At 38.9% G+C, this 18,681-nt stretch overlaps 1 long non-coding RNA gene across 1 annotated transcript; it reads left to right on the top strand.

Moving 5' to 3' along the window:
* The first annotated feature begins 504 nt into the window (after positions 1-504).
* Positions 505-1,980, top strand: LOC140594558 (uncharacterized). Its single transcript, XR_011995476.1, has 2 exons — positions 505-619; positions 706-1,980. It is a non-coding gene; the product is annotated as an uncharacterized lncRNA (long non-coding RNA).
* The last annotated feature ends 16,701 nt before the right edge of the window (positions 1,981-18,681 follow it).

Below are 18,681 nucleotides of genomic sequence, written 5' to 3'. Positions count from 1 at the left end.
CTAATGCATGGCGCTAGAAGACACAAGAGTGGTTACCTCTGTGAAGGGGTTCTGGGGTGCTAGGAATGGCCCATTTCCAGATCTGTGTAGATATGAAAATCCATCCAACTGTGCGTTTGTGCTTTGTGCATTCAAAAAATGAATTAAATTAATATTATTTAATTACAAATCAGGGCTGACAGAGAGCCTAGATAAGGCTGTAACCCCAGAACAGTGGGGGTGGGGATGGGTGCTCCAGTCATGGTCAGGGCCTCTGGAAGAAAATGGCCCTATGGTTATTTTGAGCCCCACAGGTCCACTATAGAAGAGTAGATGTGGAGGCAGGACGAGTTTAGGCAGAGAGGACTGGAGGAAGCAGTGCACCGTCCCTTCCAGCTCTCCATGCCTGCGTGTCCTTTGGAGGAAAGGACATGTGTCCCTGAGCTCCAGTGGGGGATTCAGAGCTGCCAGAAAAAGCCATGTTACTTCCTGTTCTTACTTGCATCCTGCATTCTATCTGCTCAGGTGGATGCTAAAAACTGAGACGTCTCAACAAACAACCAACCAAACAACTGAGCCCTCTAAGTTTCGGCTCTTTTGAATCCATACATTTTTCTCCTCCACCCAAAGCTTTGCGTTTGTAAGTGAAATTCCTGATTCTCCAGTTTTAAGATCCTAATTTGGGAGTTAAAGGTTGAACTAACATCTTTTCTGTTTGCATTCCAGCTTTCACAATCCTTATCCTCCTCAAGGCAATGGCCCTCCGGTTGAAAAGGACAAATCTGATGTACAAGGATGTGGGGAAAAGCAAAGCACAGTAAAACACTTTACAGCATTGTGCTGGCACGTTAACTTTCATTTTCATCCAATAATAAGCGGTGATAAAGTAAATTATAAAATAATTTTTTTAAACAGCTATTTCGGAAAGTCAACAAGGCAACATAAATAGGTGACATTGAGGATTGTGCTGTCCAGAAGGAGGAAGATAATCTACTGTTTTTCCATTGTTCTGTGGCCAGATTTTGGGTTCATACTCTAAGTGGATCATTTATGATCCTGAGAGGTTCAGGTACAAAGAATAGACAGATACTGTGTTAGTCTGTTCGGGCTGCTATAACAAAAATACCATTGACTGGGTTTCTTAAACAACAAATAGTTATTTCTCATAGTTCTCGTGGCTGGGAAATCCAAGATCAAGACCCTGGTAGATTTGACATCTGGTGAAGGCCAGCTTCCTGCTTGGTACATGGTGGCAAGGGGAAGGGAGCTTTCTAGGGTCTCTTTTATTAGGGTAGTAATCCCTTTCATGAGCCTCCACCCTCATGATCTAATCACCTCCCAGACAGCACCTCCAAATACCATCACATTGGAGGTTAGGATTTCAACATATGAATTTTTGAGGGACACAAAGATTCAGTCCATAACAGGTAGTGACACCACAATGTGTGGGGTATGGTTAATAAACCCGTGTTTAGTTAAAACAAAACAAAACAAAACAAAACAAAACAAAACAAAACACCCAAAACCTCGGGAGATTTTATCAGTTGACTTCAAATATCTACAAGGCTTTCCTTTCTCAGTATTTTAAATTACACTTCACATGTGTTTTGGGTTGTATTACTTCATGTACATTTTTGGATAAGGATGGATAGTAATACATTTCTAAGCAAATACAATTCAGTTCTTTATGTTGATCAGATTGACCTGTTCAACAAACTCCTTTAAGTTACAAATTTGTATATTTCATTTCCAAATAAAATTTCAAATCAAATAGAAACAGAAGCTCATTTTATTAAGGCAACTATATGTGTATTGCTGAAGAATTTATTGCTGAATAGCAGATTACAAAAGCTTGTTTGCTTCTTTAAATGACTTTCCATAATAGTTGTTTTCTGCCCAGCACAGAAAATACATCCTTAAAATTTAATATGTAGAATTGGAGACCATTCACAGTCCATATTTGCTTCAATCAACTTTGGAAAATAAAATATCCACATTGAATTTTTTTTGGTGAAGTTGCAAAGTGAATTGGGATAAAACGACAATAAAAGTCCATGAAAATGTGCATTTATATGATAAAAATAAAACATTTATCTATCTGAATCATGGAAAAAAAGAATTATGGTTCTTTTATATGGAAATAATCTCCCTCTTATAGAAAGAAATGTGTATTGGTTACTTGCATTTGTCTGGCTAGTGCTTTCCCTCATAAAATTGACCAGGTATAGATCAAATTCTCCAAGTGATCACAAGTTCAAGGATAGGACAGAGACCAACTTTGGTGCATGTTCAGTTAAAGTTATTAAAACTTAAAACATCTTTAAGTTTGGCTTCACAGACTTTGCACAAGAACATTATGTGAATCTCCATTAGCTACTTAAATAACACCCACCCTGATGTCCAATTATTTGCAGCAAAATTTCTGATCAATACTTTAGTAGATCACTCAAAAATACCTGTAACACTTTCTTACAAAATTCTTATGTTTGAGAGACAGAAGACACACGATGCTTTTAAGATGTCATCTGAACATAAAGTCTTGGCATTTGATGTTTTTATCATTATTTAGCACAGGTGTCCCAGTTCCATTCTGTCTGTCCCATTCCATCTCATCCCATTCCAACCCCCTTTACTTTGTCCTATTTGTTCCATTAAGAGTCACTGATCTCTGGCCTTCTACCGTGCACATTGACATTTCAGCATGGAGTGTCCCTCTTCAATAGGGAATTATGGGTCAGAGCAGTGGCAGTGCTGGTGGTCAACGTTTCTGAAACTATTTCATCATGAGTAGTGTTCTCTCTACTGGAAACAGTTTTATGGCTTATCATTCAAACTTCAGTCTATTTGATTTCAGGTAAGAAGACGAGTCTCATTTAGGGAAGATAAATTTGTTTCTTGTCAAAACTCATTCACTCACACAGCCACACATTTTAAAGCTTAGTCTTTTATTTTAGAGACTAATATAATTCTGAAATCTGGAAGGTCTCTGGGTATCTTGTAGCAGTGGCTTTAGAAAGAGGCTTTGAGCATGACATTCATTCATTCACTCATCAATACGCTATTATATGAGTATTTATTGTGCATCGGACACAGTGCTAGATGTGAGGGAAATGGTGGTAAGACACAAGATCTCTGACCTCTTCACCATCCTTTGGGTGCTAAGAACATTTCCTTCCACTTTCCCCTTTTTTCTTTTGTTTTGTTTTCAGCCCATTTGTAGTTTTCCCCAATTATCAGCTCTTAACAAATGAGTAGAGGCCCAGATTCCAATTCCGTGCAAAGCACATACATTGGGTGAGACTAGCCATATGCCTCAATTGGCACATACTCCTTTTTTTTTTCAAGAAAGAATTTGTTATGTCTTTAATAAAGATTTAAAAAATAGATGCAGTTTTTATTCTATCACACAATGGAAATATTTCTGCAGTTCATTAGGGAAAATTAACATGGGCCATTTGACACTGATTTGGGGCATAGGGATGCCAGATGAAATATAGTATTTGGGACATACTTATTAAAAATTTGTTGTTTATCTGAAATTAAAATTTAACTGGGCATTCCTTCCTCTAAATCTAGCCATATTATTTGGGCATCATAAATTTTATAAAGCGAGTCAGGTCCACAGTTCATCTTTCAGTAAAATCCAGTCCAAACACTGTTAAATAGAATTAGACATAAAAAAGGGCTGGAGATCCTTTAGTATCTAAGAAAATTCTGTTCTGACCTTACCAAAAAGTTACCAAGATTATGTCAAGATTAGCAGATTCTAACAAGAGTCCTTAAATGGAGAGTAACACAGGCTTTAGAAATGAGGTAAAATGGCCAAGAACCAGGGGCCTTCTGAGGGCCTTCCTACATGCGATGCTAGAAAGGAATTCATAGATGTGAAGCTGCTCTGTAGAGGGCATGATAGTACTTCAGGTGAATCCCTGGGTTCACGGCATAAACACTCCTTTACATAATGTTTATCTCAGAGACTAGAACAGTTCCAAAAGAACTTCTCTCACTTGCCAAGAAAGATCTATTTTTAAAACCCTTATTATAAAAAAAACCCTATTTAAATATCATGGCAATAATCCCTGAGGAAAGGTGTAGTATTATAAAGAAAATTGTAAGATAAAAAGATTTCGGAAGGAACTCTTAGGGAAAATTCTCTCTTCCCAGCAGAGACTTTCTGAACTCACATACCCGAATAACTCCAAATAGATTTGCTACTCAGTATTTTTAAGTTATTTGTACATGAATATTTTATAGTGATTTTAAAGAACAGATGTTCTTGTATTTTCCCCTCTTACAAATTTTGAAAATAATCTTTTAAAATGTCTTCAATATTCCAAAGTGCTTAACCTTTGCTCTGAGGTGATTACAGGTAAACATCTTGTTACCCAGTAGGTGGGTTTTTCAAGGATTTCCTAAATCACCTATGAGTTGTGTTCAAATGTTTCTGGCACCTGGTAGAGTCTACTAAAGAGTAGGGTAAGTATCAACACAAATGTCCAGCATTGTCCCTGACGATAGTTGATACTTCTTTCCTAACTCCCTCATGACCCAGCTGTGCACTAGAAATAAATTGAAATCAGCCATAGATGAAAGAGAAGAATCGTGGGACGGCTCGGCTGCAAAAGACAGAAGACAAGAAAGCTTCATCTAAGCTCTGAAATGCTATCAAGAGGAAGAGATTAGGTTGGTTGTGTGTGGCCCTGAAGGCTAGAGCTAGGATCCCTAGGAGAAACTGAGGTAAGGTGATTTCTCATCTGTGCTGTAGAAGACCTTCCAATGATGAGAGCCTCCATTTCTTTGCTCCATCAGAGGGGACTGAAATGTTAGCAGGAGTTCTAGATGAAGGTCTCCTTTTCGATTCTATGATTCTAGGGTGGGTCACAAAAGTCAGCAACAGTGAAGCCAGAATGTGCTCCTTCAAATCTGTACATTGGGGAATATTCTTTGAATCTGGATCTCAGCTCTAGCTGAGTGACCTTGGGTAAGCTGCTTAGAATCTCTATCTACTGCAAAACATCGTGGGAATTGAACAGCTATGAATAATGCCTGGCATATACCAGGCACACTGTAAAATGCCCAGTTTTAAAAACAACAACAACAACAACAACAACCCCACATCCCTAAACAGCTACATCAATAAGATGGTTTCACCTGGGCTGGACTTTTTCTGAGGTCTGGGTCTTTTTTGATGAACTCACAAACACTGATGGGAGAAAAGAGTGGACTATCCCCAAAGTTCAGTGGGGTTGAAAAGGTAAGTAGCCTGGCCCTTGGTGGGTTCCTTGGAAGAAGCTTGCAGTTTTCACAAGCTTTCACAACCTAGGTAGATGCCTGAACCACCATGACCTCCTTTCAAAGGGACATTTTGGCCTGCAGAGCACTGGGCAAGTAAGACTTTTCTGCAGGAAATAGCAGCCCACAAATGGTGGGATACCTGGTATGGATGGTGGAGATACTGGATGGATTGGAGGGGACACCGGGTAGATGGTAGGGGCCACTGGGCAGATAGTGGGGATACTGGATGGATGGTGGGGATCACTGGATAGATGGTGGGGTCACTGGATAGATAGTGAGGGTTACTAAATGGAGGTGGAGGACACTGAACAGATGGTAGGGAGCACTGGATGGATGGTGGGAGACACTGGGTGGATGGTGAGAGACATTGGGTGAATGGTGGAGGACACTGAACGAATGATAAGGAGCATTAATTAGATGGATGGTAGGGAACACTGGACAGATGGTAGGGGATTAGTTCCAATATCTGTGCAAAGGGTTTCTTTCCTGTTCAACAAGAGTTTCTAAATGTATGTGTCCTTGGAGTTTTCATACAATCTAGGGGAGGGGAGGGAGCCATGAGGATAAGATACTGGACCTTCTGCTTTTGGTAGACAGGGCCATGAAACATATCTAATTTAATCTTCAGAATAAATTAACATGCCCTTCCTTGCATCCTTAGTGAGTGGAGCACCCCTGCTTTTCCCTGGTGCTTTCCCATATCAGTGCCCAGTCCATGCCTTACTCAGTCTGGAGTCTCTCAGAACACTCTCTTCAGACTGCAAGCATCTACCTTGGGGCTACATTTCTGTACTATTTTTCCCTTTGTTTTTTCAATGTTAGAGTTATGGAGACATCAGGGAGGAGATTTCTTATTTATAATACTGACTGTTTGTCTTTACATAGTTCAAAAAAGTAAACTGAGTAAAGCATTTTGCCTGCTATCTTCTTGAAATGCAGGGGTCAGAATCTGTAAGATTTTTCCTAGTTCAAAAGTCCTGCGATCTTTGATAGAGTTGGGAAGTTCTATTCGGTCATATTTGCAGTAACAGAGACAAAAACAGAACTGCTATGATACACTTGGGTATTTCCATTTGTGTGGCTACCACTCCCATGTCCATACTGACTGTGGGAAACAGGCGTGTTGTCCTTGGAGAGACACAGGCTCCATTCTCATACTCAGAAGCACCTCTGGAGAAACTGGTTTCTAACCTCAAAATGCCTAAACACAGAAGTTCAAGGTTAGCCCTTACCTCTCAGTATGCACTTTCTTGGAAGCCTTATTCAAAGGCAAATATTAAAACATTTTGACTTAAGAAGTAATCATCAACAGTGTAATCACTCTAAAAATACTCCTATGGTCCCTTCCATTTTCTACCAGAATCCTCCACATCTTTCTGCATAAAATCAGGGTAATCGCTTGTGTGATTAATTGAGACAAGGTGTAAATGGTGCCTTCCGTGGTTGCTGTGAACAGAGAGGTTCTTGAGTACCGTCAATGGCAGTCCTAATAGAAGGTATTGCTCTTATATTTGGGCTCTTACATTCACCATTTCATTCACACCACTGAGAGGTCAGGACTTCATTTTCGCTCCTATTGCTCTGGAAGGATCCTGAAAGTATCTTTTATGAGGAATCAGATTTTCCAGCTGTGAACACAACGAATCCAGGGGAATTGTCAATCTAGTGATCCATCTCTTTGGAACTCTACTTGCATGATTTTCCATATTTAATGACATTCCACCAGCAGGATAAACATACATGCAAGGTTGAATCATTGTTTCTTTCCCCTTGGATCAGGAATCCAGGAAAACAGGTGCAGAAAGCAGGTGGGAACTCTGGTGAGCAGGCTGCTTCTGCCATTCTTATGCTGTTCAATGGCCCCATGGGGGATGTGGGTGGAGGGAGTGAGAGGACTCTTTGGCTGACTAGGGGTTCACCTCTGTAAAATATGGCAGATCTGCACAGAAGGGGCAGGGTGTGGGGATGTCCAAAAGTGGTTCTCCTAGAAGCCCTTTTCAAACAAGACTAGAAAGAGGCAGTTTTCATGGCAGTGGTTGCGAGAGTTTCGATGGGAACCACATCACTCTGGAGGTTTGTTTAAAGATCTAGGGCATAAGGCCTGGCCGTGAAGGAAGAGAACTAATTGTGTCTCTGATGAGTGCCATTTGCTCTCCTGGCTAGAGGAAAAGAGAAAGGCTTCAAAAAGTATCTCTTTTTGACCTCGTTTAGAGACTAGAAGAGTTTCCAGATTGGATGAGAGAAATGACAGAAGAGAAAATGAAAAATGAAGATACTTCCAAAGAGATGAACAGACATCAAAGTTTAGAGGGGCAAGTGGAAGAAGGAGGCATTTTAAAATTTACATGTGTATTCCTCACCTTATTCCACAGCAGGCTTGAAGCAATTTGCAGGACACAGAATACAGGAGGGTAAGAACTAAATGAAAGGATTTGGGCTTCCAAAGGTGAATTCTGGTGAAAGGTGGTAACATAAAGGCATTGTTAGTTCCCCTCCTTTCCTAGACATCCACTGAAAATGAGTGAAAAAAGGGGGAGTGGGGAGAAGGAAACCCATCATCTTATATAAAACAATGAAAAAGCCACAAATTGTGATGCCTACCTACCAGACACTGTGAAATCTGGAGGAAAATGGGAAAGGATTGGAAACCACCTCAGGACTTGACCAAGCAGGAGGCTTCCTAAATGTGAGGATTCCCACCCTGACACAGGAAACTGTGATTAGAATGGCATGGCCTAGGTTGGATGAGTCACCAGATTAATTGGAATGTCTCTGTAGAGGACCACCTGCCTCCCTGAGAGCAACTGCAAAACTGGTGCTGAAGGCAGAAATCACAGACTTTCTCATACCCATTGTCCGAGATCGACTCCTGGTCCAGGAGTCAACTGGCTGAGGTGAGGTGAGGTGCGGGGAAAGAGGTTGAGGAAACTGCTTTTGCTATTTGCCAGACAGCCTATGGCTTAAAAGTCTTTGTTGTGAACAGTGAAGGCCAAAATCTGAAGGGAAAGAAGGATCCAAATGCAAAGAAAAGAATGGATTTGATGAAGGGAGGTTTTGAGACCAGAAACCCAAACCCAAGTTTCAGACCTCACCAGCTCACTTCCCCTGCCCTTCTCCAAAGGAAATTCCAATAAACAGCAGCTGATCTCCAGAAGAGTCAGTAAGGAGCATAAAAGAACCCACAGATAACTTACATATAGATCCTGCAAAGAAAGAAGACATATGACTAATAAAGAGAGGCAAAAGCATAAGAGACATCTTGATTATGTTTGAAATATCCAAGATTATTCACTCTGGTGTGTCTGGTGATGCCAAATTAAAGTATTATTTCTGTTGTGAAAAAAATAGACTTGGTCGTGGACTTGAGTTAGCCAAGTAAATATTTTCTTGGCAGTGTACAACATCAGTGCAAAATGCCTATTTATGCATAGACTATAATTATAGCATTCAATTAACATTCTTAAGTGATTCTTATTTCTGGCCTCCTGGTGGTTGGGACTTGGGAGATAGAAGTTCTGCCTGGCATCTTCGCCTGGAAACCACCGACTGATACTTGAGTTTGGAGATTTGAAGTGGACATACTTGCATGGAGGATAGAGGGGGACGTATGAGCTGGGCCAAGTTCACATCTCAACTTGTTGCAACTTTGGTGTCCAATCTTTGGAGTGAAATGGATCTTACTAAGGTGAGAAAAAAGGCCCAGTTTCCAATCCAATAGACACTTTTAAATATTAGTTTACTTGACTTACTTCCAGGGTTCGCAGCATGTCCATCATCCTTTTCTTTTCCCAAGGATTAGAAAAGCAGCAGAGAATACATTATGCCTCTCCTATACACAGGAGGCCAGTGGTTTATTGAGTGCCTATTATGAACAATCTGCAATTATTTCTCAAGTTTACAGTCACCCTGAGTAGAAAACGGCATTGTTCCCACTTTACAGATGAGAACACTGATTTGGAGACATCAAGTCATCGGTTCAAACTCAGGCAGGCAGTAGTTGGAGGAGCGGAGATTCAAACCCAATGGTGAGAGAATAAGTCTATTTGCTTCAAAAGGATTATGGTAATGAGCATTCCCCAGTCAGAAATGTTTCTTAAAAGAAACCTACCTAACTTAAAAACTTTGGTGGAAAAAAAAAAAAAAACTTTGGTGGGATATAAGATGTAATACAAATATATGCATTTTGCACCCCTCTCATGCAAAATGTCATTAAAAGTCCAAAGGAATGTAGTGTGATGGGAAATGTGCAGGAAGATGGGGAAGGATCTTTCCATTTGACAAAGACCACAGGTCCTTTCTGCAGGATTCAGTGGAGCCATACATGTCTGGACCCAGCAGGGTGGTGTTGGGGGCTGATCAGGAACACTGGGTCACATTTCATTTTTTTTAATATTTTTTTTTATTTTTGTATTTATGAGAGTCACACAGAGAGAGAGAGAGAGAGAGAGAGAGAGAGAGGCAGAGACACAGGCAGAGGGAGAAGCAGGCTTCATGCAGGGAGCCCGACGTGGGATTCGATCCCGGGTCTCCAGGATCGCGCCCTGGGCCAAAGGCAGGCGCCAAACTGCTGCGCCACCCAGGGATCCCTGGGTCACATTTCAATACCATCTTCTGGCTCAGTGCTTGGCTGGAGATGGGGGTGGACCATGGAGCTTCCAGAAGTTTATTAGAGCAAGAAGGTACCCAGATGCATTCTCCAGCCTCACTTGACCTTTGTGGTGACCGGGCAAGGCGAAGATCCTATTTTTCAGCAGCTTCTAATGCAGGCTGTACCTGACCCCGGCAAGTGGCAGAGTCAGGGCTTGAATCTTCTCTGGGATTCATTCAGCACATTTACAACTTGCGAGGCTGTTTGTCCAGTGGGCGCTGGGGACACTGAGATGAATTCAGTAAGTCCTTATCTTCCATGAGTCACAATCTTTTGTGGGATGCAGAGTACACTGAGCTATGACAAATGGCAGGGAAACTCCTAAGGGCAGAGAAGGGAGAAACTGTGTGTGATAGGAAAGGGGCTTCTTTGCAAAAGATGACACTGAGGTAGACTTCAGGGTTGATGAAGTAATTTTTAATCTAAGGTGAAGGCATCTCTGAATGAATGGAAGTATATGAGGAGGAAAAGACCTCATGGAACAGTGATAGCAAATCTTGGGAAAATGGAAGAGATTGGCCAAAACACCCACACTCCCACACACCTCTAGGGGGCCTACTTCCAGGCCTATGAGGAAAGTTTGCAGAGAGGTGCCTAAGCAGGAGAGTGGGCAGGGCTTTGGAAGGTTCTGTAATAGTCCTGTGTGCTCTGGCAGGGATCCCCATGGGGGTAGGTCAGAGAAGAGGTAGGGATTGCTGCTCTTTATGGCGGAAGGAGACTTCCTACCAGAGCGGGGTATAACATGACTTTGTACTTGTATCTAAGGTAGAGCATTTGATTATGGCACGTCTCTGGGTCTCAACAAATAGGACTGAGAAGCAAAATAGTCACACTAGAATTGATACTCACTGAGCATCAGTGTCCCCATCTGTAACCGGGGACATGTAATAATTCCTCCTTCATTCTTCTCTGTGTAACTGAGCCTGCCACATGCAGTATAAGCTCTGTAAGCTTAAATGCAATCATTATTTTTCAGAGTTATTCCTGTTCCAAATCCAACACTTCTCCTAGTCAACAATGGCCTCTTATGGAAAGCAAACAAGCAGAGAAGGAAGCACATTTAAATTTCATTTGTAGAACATCTTAAAATTTGCCAGTATCCTTTTTTCTATGTCTTTGGCCATGCTTTTTTCATGCCATCTCAGTCCATGGCTTTGCACACGATGTTCCTTCAGTCTGAAGCATCCTTCCTTGTTATTTCCCCAAATGACTTACTCTTCAACACTCAGCTCAGCCATCGCTTCTGCCCCTGCCTCTAGTCTACGTGTCCCTCCTATGACACACCTCTCTCATGGTGTACCTTCAATCCAGATTACAACCACCTGGACGTTTGTCTTCCTCGATAGACAGTGAGGTCCTGAGGACAGGGGCTGTTTTAGTTCTCCTTACCTAACACCTAGCTATGTAGTAAGCCTGACTAAATGTTTGTTGAAAGATTGTCTTGAAGCAGCATCCATAAAATATTGGAGGAAAATGCATTTTTTAACCACTTGGCATTGAGTTATTGTGTGTATGTGTGTGCATGTGTGTGTGTGTGTGTGTGTGTGTGTGAGAGAGAGAGAGAGAGAGAGAGAGAGAGGGGGGAAGGGAGGGAGAGGGAGAGAGAGAAGTTGTAAAATTAAATAAACTCTCATGATTCATTAATTTAAACAATTTTTCCTCGAGGACTCCTCTATCTGGCATTGTTCCAGGCTCTAGGATACAAAGGTGAGTAAGAGAGTCAGTTTCTGCACCCACACTGAGTATGATGTCAGAGCGCCACATCAGGTATTCCGGAGGTGGAGCCGAGGATGTCTCAGCACGGTGGGGTGCTGGGATCGTAAGCTGCTACCTGACACCTGTAGCTGTCCTCTGGTGCTCTACTAAAAACAGTTGGTCTAGTGATGAGATAAGGAAGCATGGAGCTGTTGGATTCAGGCCCCCACAGTAGGTGTAGAAGTAGATGTGGAAAGAGCAGCAGCAGTCCAGGGGGACAAGAGAACGGGTTCTTGTGTGAAGTTTGCCATCAAAGGTTGCATGACTTTGGGCAACTTGCTCCCTCTCCTTTGAGAGAGAGCTTTCAAACTTCTGTAAGTTTCCATTTACACAAAAAAAGAGTGGGATGAGATAATCTCTAAGGTTTCTTCCAGGAAGCTTGGATCTATGACAGCTTGAAGCAGGCTCTGAAATCCATCAGCAGGAGCACTTTGATTGGGAAGATACCCCACAGCCCACAAATTGGGTCTTCCCTCTTCCCAGCTGTGTGATTGGCGTCTCACCAATATGGTCACAGCATCTGGTTTAGAGAACCAGCGCGCTGACTCGCAACTCTCAGAGCCTACTGTCCATCGGTTAAAGCCATCTTAATGTCTAAATGCAAGTCCATGAACTAGATTAACCAAGTGACCTCAGAAAGGAGGGAGTGGGATTCTGAGTGTAGAGAGGTGAGTCTGTTTATTTTCTAATTCTAATTAGAGAAAGGAAAAGAGTGTCAGGAGTCTTTAGTGATTCACATCTTAATAGCCTGGTTATAATTTATTAATCCCTTTCATCAAATTTTCAGCATCTCTTTCCCCAGGAGTCTAAGACTGACTCAAATGTATTTATTGTTTCTAGGTGGGGTGTCATTAAATATTTGGCATCTCCTAAAGCTGGTTGGGAAACTGGATTATATATTATGTGAAGGCACAACTTCTGAAGGGAAAGGCATGAACTGATGAGACATTTTTAGGCAGAATGAGTGATATATGCGTATACACATATGTTTATTTTTTAAAATATTAATGACTTCATATTTATCTCCAATACTTACAATGCAGGTCTGGCATTTCACTTTTTTCCTGTACTTTCCTTTCACCAGCAAATTCAGTGGTTTTCCTTAAAGTGGAATATCAATTGAATAGTAAATATGTCATGCTCTTAAAAAAATTTGATATATGTAAATGTTGTAAAATGATTACCACAATAAAATTAGTTAACACATTCATTATCTTGGGCAGTTACCATTCGCGTGCGTGTGTGTGTGTGTGTGTGTGGAAAACATTTAATACTCACCAAATTTAATACTCAATAAATTCCAAATATGCATTACAGTGTTGTTACCTCAGGTCACCGTACTGGACACTAGGTCCTCAGAACTTATTTATCTTATAACTGAAAGTTTGTACCTATTGACAAACATCTCCTCATTTCCCCCACTCCCAGCCCCTGGTAATTACCATTTACTTTCTGATTCTATGAGTTCAACTTTTTTTAGATTCCACATATCAGTGAGGTCATACAGTATTGATCTTTCTCTGTCTGACTTATTTCATTTAGCATAATGCCCTCAAATTTCATCCCTGTTGTCACAAATGGTAGGATTTCCTTTTTTTATGATTGAATAATATCCCATGATATGTCTGTATATACATACATATACGTAGATACCATATATATACACCACATATATACACACACATATATATGCACACGCATACATACATCCATATATACACCATATATATCTGTATCTACATATAGAGATGTGTATGTGTGTATATGTACATCTATAGACCTATATGACTCTGTATATACATTATCTATTTCTATCTAGGTGTGTGTGTGTGTGTGTGTGTGTATGTGTGTGTGTGTATGTGCCTGTGTCTATCTCACATCTTCTTTATCCATTCATCTGCTGATAGACACTTAGGTTGTTTCCACATCTTGGCTATTATAAATGATGCTATAATGTACATGAGAGTGTAGATAATCTCTTCGATATAGTGGTTTTGTTTCTTTTATATATATATTCCCTGAGGTAGGATCACTGGATCATGATAGTTCTATTTTTAATTTCTATAAGCACCTCCATACTGCCTCTCATAGTTCACATAACCATCAATAATGTACAACAGTTCTCTGTTTTCCACATTCTTTCTAATACTTACTATCTCCTGGTTCTTTGATAATAGCCATTCCAACAGATCTGAGGTGATATGTCATTGAGGTTTTGGTTCTCATTTCTCTGATGATTAGTGATATTGAGCATCTTTCATATCTATTGGCTATGTGGATGTATTCTTCGAGAAACATCTCTTCAGGTGATTATTTGGTTTTTTTTTTTTTTTTTGCTGTTGAGTTGTATGAATTCCTTATATATTTTGTATATATAATATATATATATTCTTATCAAATATAAGGTTTACAAATCTTTTCTTGCATTCCATGGGGTTGCTCTTTTATTCTGTTGATTTTTCCATTGCTGTGCAGAAGCTTTTTAGTTTCATGTAGTCTCACTTGTTTACTCTTGCTTTTGCTGCTTATGCTTTGGGGATCATATCTCAAAATATCATTGCCAAGACCATGGCCAATTTTCCCACTTGCTTTTTCTCTAAGAGTCATGGTTTCTCACATTTAACTCTTTAATCCATTGTGAGTTAATTTTTGTGAGTGGTATAAGAAAGGAGTCCAATTTCATTCTTTTGTATGAATATCCAGTTTTCCCAATAGTATTTATGGGAGAGAGTATTCTTTCCCCATTGTGCATTTTTGGTGCCCTTGTCAAATATTAATTGGCCTTATATGCATGGGTTTATTTCTTGTCTCTTAATTCTGTTCTATTGGTGTGTGTCTGCTTTTATGCTAGTACCATACATATTTTGATTACATAGCTTAGTAATATAATTAAAATCAGAAAGTGAGATGTCTCCAGTTTTATTCTTTTTTTTTTTTCTAAAGATTTTATTTTATTCACAAGAGACACAGAGAGAGAGGCAGAGACACAGGCAGAGGGAGGAGAAGCAGGCTCCATGCAGGGAGCCCGACTTGGGACTCGATCCTGGGACTCCAGGATCACGCCCTGAGACAAAGGCAGGCGCTTAACCACTGAGCTACCCAGGTGTCCCCGGTTTTATTCTTCTTTCTCAGGATTATTTTGGCTACTGTGGGTCTTCTGCGGTTTTATATGAATTTTAGGATTTTTTTTTCTGTTTCTATGAAAAATGCCATTGAAATATCGATAGGCATTGCTTTGAATTTATAGATCACTTTGGATAGTATGGACATTTTAACAATACTCATACTCCCAATCCACAAGCATGAGATATCTTTCCATTTGTCTTCACTTTTTTTCATAATTGTCTTATAGTTTTCAGTGTATAGATATCTTAGTTTCTCAGTTGAGTTCATTTGCAAGTATTTTACTGTTTTTTGACACTATTGTAAATGAGATTGTTTTACATCTTTTTCAGATAGTTCATTGCTAGTGTATAGAAATGAAACTGACTTTTGTATACTGCTTTTGAGTTTTGCAACTTTACTGATTTTTTTTTATTAATTTGAACAAGTTTTTGATGAAGTCTTTAGGGTTTCCCATGTATAAAATCATGTCATTTGCAACCAGATGATTTTACTTCTTCCTTTCTGATTTGGATTTCTTTTATTTACTTTTGTTAATTCTTCTGGCTATGTTAAATAGATGTGGTGAGAGTGGGCACCCTTGTCTTGTTCCTGATCTTAGAAGAAAAGCTTTCAGTTTTTACAACTGGAGTATGATGTTAGCTGTGGGCTCTTCATATATGTTTTGGTTAAGCCATGGATATGGCCTTGGTTATATTGAGGTACATAACTTCTAGACCTAATTTGTTGAAAGTTTTAAATCACAAAATGATGATGAACTTTGTCAAATCCTTTTTTTTTTTTTTTTGGCATCTATTGAGACGATCATAAAGATTTTATTCATTATTCTGTTAATGTGGTGTATCACATTTATTGTTTTGTGTATGTTGGACTATCCTTGCATCCCAATAATTAATTCTATTTAACCATGATTCTTTTAATGTGCTGTTGAATTCAGTTTGCTAGAATTTTTCATCATATTCACCCCAGGATATTGGCCTGCAATTTTCTTTTCTTGTAGAGTTCTTATCTAGCGTTGATGTCAGAATGATGCTGGCCTCAAAAGAGTTTGAGAGTGTTCTCTCCTCTTCAAGCTTGGAAGAGCTTGAGAATGATTGGCATTAATTCTTCTTTAAATGTTTAGTAGAATCACCAGTGAAGCTGTGTGGCTCTGGGCTTTCTTTCTTTCTTTCTTTTTTTTTTTTTTAGATAGAAGGTTTTGCTTACAAATAAGTAAGCTGAATAGCTAAATAGCTAAATAAATAAATAAATAAATAAATAAATAAATAAATAAATAAAATAATATCTCCTTACTTGTTACTGACCTGTTAAGATTTTGTATCTTCATGATTCAATCTTGCTATTGTATATTTTCAGAAATTTAAACATTTCTCCTAGACTACCCAATCTGTTGATGTATAATGGCTCATACTAGTCTCTTACCATCTTTTGTATTTCTGTGATATTTGTTGTACCATCTCCTCTGTCATTTATGATTTTATTTATTTGAGTCATCTCTTTTTCTTGGTTAGTATAATTAAGGGTTTGCTAATTTTGTTTGTCTTTTCAAAAAACAAACTCTTAGTTTCATTGATTTTTCTATTCTCTATTTCACTTATTTCTGCTCTAATCTGTTTCTTACTTCTATCAACTTTGGATTTAATTTGTTCTTTTTTTTTCCAGTTCCTTTGGTGTGTAAAGTTTTTTTTTTTATTTTAGATCTTTATTTTTTCTTAATGCAGTTATTTACAGCTATATATCTTCAGTTCTGTTAATATTTGCTTTATATATTTAAGTGCTCTTTATAATTCTTTTATCTTCCTGATGGATTCACCACTTTGTGCCAATATAATGATTTTTTTTCTCTCTTGCGATCATTTCTGACTTTAAGTATATTTTGTTTGATATAATTATAGCCACCTCCTGCTCTCTTTTGGTTACCATTTACTTGGAATATCTTTTCTGTTCCTTCACTTCCAGCCTATTAATGTCCTATAGAGTGAGTCTCTTATAGGCACATATTGTCAGGTCTTGTTTTTTATTCATTCAGATATTCTGTGTTGGAAAACACAGTTCAGTTTGATTGGAAAACAAGTTCAGTTATGTTAAAATAATTATTGATTTGTATATACTTACTACTGCCATTTTCTTCACTGTTTTCTGACTGTTTTGTAGTTTCTTTGTTTCTTCCTCTCTTGCTGTTTTCCGTTGTGATTTGATGATTTTTTTCTTGTGGTTTGCTTTGATTTCTTTCTCTTAATCTTTAATTTTCCTACTACAAACTTTTCCTTTGTGGTTACCATGAGACTTACATAAAATATCTTATAGTTGTAACTTCCTATTTTAAGTTAATAACAACTTAACTTTGCATACAAAAGCTATACTTTTATTTCTCTTGGGCTTCAGTTACTTCTTTTACTTCTGTCTTCCTCACAATTTAGATTATTGGTGTTATAATTTACACCTTATTTACATTGCGCACCAACAGCAATTATTATAGTTATATTTTTAGTATGTTTACCTTGTGATTTGAAAGTTTGAAATTAGTTTACGTATTTTCATTACAATATTAGATAATTCTGATTTTGTTTATATATTTACATTTACTGGTAAAAAATATTTTAAAATGCATTCATATATTGTTAATTGGTGTCCTTTTCTTTCACCTTGAAGAATTCTCTTTAGCTCATCTTATAAGACTCAGCTTTTGTTTGTCATATTTTTATTCATTCTGTTCTTTTCATTCACAATGCATCAAACTATGTGGCAACATTATGAAGGGTCTATTATTATCCCAGAACAGGAAAGGTACTGAGGAGTCATTTTAAAGATCTGTAAATTGAAGCCTGGAGTGGTGAAGTGACTCAAAACCATAATTCTAAAGATGAAAAGGAACCTAACAGATCTATCCTCTTTTGAGGCTGTAAACTCTTCTACAGCATTTCCACTAAAAGTTGACAGTTCTTGGCTACTTCCTCTCCAGAGACAGAGAGCTGACAATCTTCAGAGGTAGCTTTGCTATCAAGGAAAGCTTGACCATTAGAAAGTTCCTTTTTATTCAGCTAAAATATTCCTCCCTCTGCCTTCTCCTCTGTGGTCTTCAGTTTGCCTTGAAAACATCCCTTGCCCTTAGTGAGCAATGGCTGAGCAATGGAAGAATCTTAAGGCAGGGACAGCCAAGCCTGACACTAACTCCAGCAACCCCAGGTGCATCTATCTCAGATGGGAGAGTTCTCTGGATACAGTGAAACATTATTCATATGGCTTGTTCTGATTAGGAAAAGGAATCCTTCCACATGGTCTAGCTCGGCTTCTTAGAATTCTATAACAGATTTTAATTCTAAAGCCTTAGCTGACAATGTCTTGTTTTGGTGCTTTTGAGCATATATGTCTCCTTTGGACTCCTTATGAGGAAGAAAGTGATTGGGAGTTTAGGCAGAATTTAGGGTATACCTCATTCTCCCGGCCATATCCCATTTTCTTATCATCTTTCAAATGTATGATTTCTGATAAAGTGAACATTGACATTGTATGCCCTTTGGCTCACATAAATTATCCTTTTAATTCATACAGTGCATCCTTAGGCTTACACTGCACATTCTCAGACCCCTTTCCTGGCTGCCTATACTTCTTTGGCCCCATCTCAAGGTATCATTGATGTCTTTGGGCCTTCCGTTTTTGGGTTCCCCCTCTTCCTGTAAAACTAGAAACATCTACCTTTAACATCTTTAAGCCAACATTTATTTACTTAGTTCAGAGCCTGGCCAGCACCCCCAGATTTCTTGTCTATAAAGGTTTTCTGTAGAGAATAGGGCCTTCAGCATCTTTATTGGCATATCTTGAAAGCACACAGACTTATAACATGGCCTTTTTCCTTTTCTACCAATAGGCAGCTTATAAAC

This window comes from Vulpes vulpes, chromosome 12 (genome assembly GCF_048418805.1).
Source record: "Vulpes vulpes isolate BD-2025 chromosome 12, VulVul3, whole genome shotgun sequence".
In the NCBI taxonomy this organism is placed as follows: domain Eukaryota; kingdom Metazoa; phylum Chordata; class Mammalia; order Carnivora; family Canidae; genus Vulpes; species Vulpes vulpes.
This window is presented reverse-complemented; position numbering and strand designations above follow the sequence as displayed.